The following is a 3,972-nucleotide window of genomic DNA, read 5'->3' on the forward strand; positions in this document are numbered from 1 at the left end:
ATAGTTTAACTTCTTCTTTCCCTATGCAGATCCCTTTAATGTCTTTTTCTTGCCTTATTGCCCTGGCTAAGGGTTCCAGGACTATAATGAAGAGTAGTGGAGATAGTGGGCATCCTTGCCTTGTTCCTGATTTTAGGAGAATTGGTTGTAGCTTTTCCCCATTAAGTATAATATTGGCTATTGGTCTACGGTAAATGTCTTTTATTGTTTTAAGAAATGTTCCTTCTATTCCTATTTTCTCCAGAACTTTTAGCATGAATGAATGTTGAATTTTATCAAAGGCCTTTTCTGCATCTGTGGCAATAATCATGTGATTCTTGACCTTGGCTCTGTTGATGTGTTGGATTACATTTATTGACTTATATATGTTAAGCCATCCCTGAATCTCTGGGATGAAGCCTACCTGGTTGTAGTGTATGATTTTTTTATGTGTTTCTGGATTCTGTTAGCTAGAATTTTGTTAAGGATCTTTGCATCTGTGTTCATCAAGGAAATTGGCCCATAATTCTCTTTTTTGGTTGGGTCTTTACCTGGTTTGGGGAAGAGTGTGATATTGGCATCGTAGAATGAGTTTGGGATGGCTCCTTCCTTCTCTGTTTCTCTAAGATCAGCCATATAGCTTTATGTGTAGGAATTACTGGTCTATTTCTTTTTTATTGCTTAGCAAGGAATTATTCATCTATTCCAAAGAAGATTGTGTTGTGTGTGTGTACACATATGTTCTAATTCTCTTGGATAAAATCCTAGGTGTGGAATTACTGGGCCACAAGAAGTTTAACTATAAGAAACTGCCAAACCATTTATTACAATACTTGTACCAACCCCCACACCAACTAGCAGTGAGTATGCACTTCAGATGCTCCACACCCTTGTCAACCTCACTGAACTTGGCTGGTCTTATAGTATTGTGTGGCAAGTCCTGAGTACAGAAAGTTATTTCATTGTATTTGCATTTCTTCCAGAATAAATGATAGTGATCACTTTTCCCTGGATCTTTTAGCCAATCACATATATCTTTTTTGGCGAAGTTCTTATTAAGCCCATTGCCTAACTTTATTTTCCCCCCTTCCTTATTGTAAAGGTGATGTACAGAGGGGTTAGGGTTAAAGTAAGGTAATAAGTACATTTCTTTCTGAACAGTGTTACCCCCTCTCTCATTTTTTCCCACTCTCCTCCCTCCCTATCCTCCTCCCCAAGTTGTAAAATTCATTCCCAACATAGTGTCTAGAGAGTATTACTGTTGTATTGATTTATCCTTTGTCCCATCATTTCTGTGACTCCCCTACTATGCTTTCCTGAATCAGATAAACTTATATACAAGACAAAGGGCACAGAAATAAAAAAAAAACAATGACATCAGGGAGTAAACCAAAGAATAAAAGAAAGAAAAAGAGAAATGACTGCAGACAGTACACTAAAAAATCCCCTCTTGTTTCCATTCTTGGAGTTCATTTCTATAAGCATCATTTTATATGGTCATATGCACATAGCTATTGAGCTATCGTGATCCTCTGCCTAGAATAATCTACAGATATTCTAGTTGTTACAAATAGGGAGATCATGAACCCTATGTTTCTTTGGTCTTGCTTACTTTGCTTAATATATTTTTTCAAGTTTTTCCATTTCCTTATGAATTGTCTATCTTTAAATTGTGCTGATTGTAAAATGCAAAATCAGAGACAGAACAAAATCATTGATTATTAAAAATGGGACAAAGAATTGAAGGCAGAACCTCTTTGTAGAGAGAAACTGTGAGTTAAACAAGTTAAACATCAACTTACTGAAATGTGGTAAATAACAGCAGAATTCAGGAAAAACTTGGAAACCTGGAATGTGATTTGGCCTTAGACTTGGTAAATAAGAAGCTTAGGATGTGATAAATGTGTTTTAGTAAACAAGAAGTTTACGATGTGTGAAATATGTTTGAAATGTATTTTTTTTGTAAATAGGAAGCTTGGGTTGTGTTTTGTTAAATAACAGTTAAACCCCTAACAAAGGAAAAATCTGGAATGTGGTCTTTGCTTCTGACTTATTGCTTTGTTTACTAGAAATTTCCATTTGTGATTATTGACTGTTTCTGTCATGTACATCGCCACCTACATGTGGCTCTGTCACATATACTACCATCAGTGTGTGGCCTCTTTCCTTTATAAGATATGCTGTGAGAAAGCTTGATCACTTTGCTTCACTACCTGATGAATGGGGTGTGTTGTTGTGCTGCTAATAAAGACTCCTTGCCCTTTTGATCTGAGTCAGTGGATATATTTGCTGGAAATATATTTGTAGGAGCCGGGATTCTACACTAATAATATAGTTACATTTTCAAATTACAGGTCTTTAAGCATCTAAATTATGATTTTTGACTCTCAACCTAATATTTCTATTTCATTTTTAAAAATTTCATCCTTTATTGAGCACAAGATGTCAAGTGTGGGACAGCATCATACTGCCCCATTTCCACATCAACCAAATGAAGGCTTGTTCGTGTGTGCTAAGAGGAGTTGCTCCCAGATATGGATTAGTAAGCTACATTCAAAAGTGAAACTGGCATTTTCCAAATGGTAAGATAAAAACACTTTGTATTTAAAAAATGCAAAAGTTAAACCCACAGGTGAAGAGAAACGTGGCAATCCTGTGAGCAGACACCACCCCCCAACCCCAGGCCAGCACCTACAGGAGAGGAGGTTAAGTAGCTCTGGTTCTGTGTGAGTTTAGACCCCAGCTGGGCATGTGGGCAGCAGTGTGGTGCCCAGGAAGCATGCAGCACAGACATACATTGTGCTAGTAACAAGGCAGGGCCAAGTTCTGTAGCCAGAACAAACAGTAAAGTGGCCCCACCTGGCATTTCCTAGCTTTGGCAACTGTCAGGTGTTTCCTGTTCAACTTGGCACTGCTGTAGGCAGGCAGCAGGGCTGAGGACTGAATGCAGACCCACAACCACTCAACTTCAGGCCCTGGTTTCCAATCCTCAGTGTCCAAGGGAAAGTGCTGCTACCAGGCCTCAGACTTGGGGTAAGAGGGGAAGGAAGGCTGGCTCAGCCTGGGATCAGCTGTCACCCTTCTGAGCTGAGGCCCAGCATACAGAAGCCAGGAAGTAGGCAGGGCATGGTAATGGTCACTGTACAAATAGGCAGACAGGCATGAGTCAGGGCCAGCTGCTAGGACACATGGACTGCTGCACGGCCTTCTGCAGCTACTGCCTTGTCACCAGCAGACGCACCACTTCTTTTGAGTGCTTGGTGAGCCGCTTCTGGGCCTGGTCATGTGTCACCATGGTCATGTCCCAGCCATTTACCTGGATGATCTTGTCTCCAATCTGTAACCCAGCAATTTCCCCAGGACCTCCTTCAGATACACGTGTGACATAAATGCCCTTGTCTGTCTTATCTTCTGAGAAGGGATTCTGGGAGGGATCCTGGTCAATCCCACCTCGGATGCTGAAGCCAAGGATTAAGTTCTCACCTTGGCATAGCTTGTGAATTTCAACTCGATGCACCATGGCGGTGACCGGCTGGCCGTGGATGTAGGACATCTCAACCCCAACCCGGGAACCAAATGCCACTCTGGGAAGCCCGGCCTGAGAACTCTATTTCATTTTTCTTTTGGAGATTGGAAGTGTTTAACCCCAGAGATGACCATATTTTCTGTTTACCTAGTAGTCCTATCTAAATACTCTAGAACTTCCTATCATGATCATAAATATATTTCTCAATGCTTTCTTAGAGAAACTTCATCATCTGTATTTGTGTGTGTGTGTATGTGTGTGTGTGTGTGTGTGTGTGTGTGTGTTTCAGGTTTATTTTTGTATAGTGTGAGGTTCAATCAAGGTTGACTTTTGTGGGGCTTGAACTCTGGGCCTGGGTGCTGTCCCTCAGCTCTTCAGCTCAAGGCGAGCGCTCTACCACTTGAGCTACAGTGCCACTTCCGGTTTTCTGGTGGTTTATTGGAGATAGGAGTCTCATGGTCTCTCCT

At 41.0% G+C, this 3,972-nt stretch overlaps 1 pseudogene; it reads right to left on the reverse strand.

Moving 5' to 3' along the window:
- Positions 1-3,176: 3,176 nt before the first annotated feature.
- Positions 3,177-3,532, reverse strand: LOC138826782 (tax1-binding protein 3 pseudogene; annotated as a pseudogene).
- Between the last annotated feature and the right edge of the window lie 440 nt (positions 3,533-3,972).

This window comes from Dipodomys merriami, unplaced genomic scaffold (assembly GCF_024711535.1).
Source record: "Dipodomys merriami isolate MVZ:Mamm:240054 unplaced genomic scaffold, mDipMer1.0.p SCAF_15, whole genome shotgun sequence".
NCBI lineage: Eukaryota > Metazoa > Chordata > Mammalia > Rodentia > Heteromyidae > Dipodomys > Dipodomys merriami.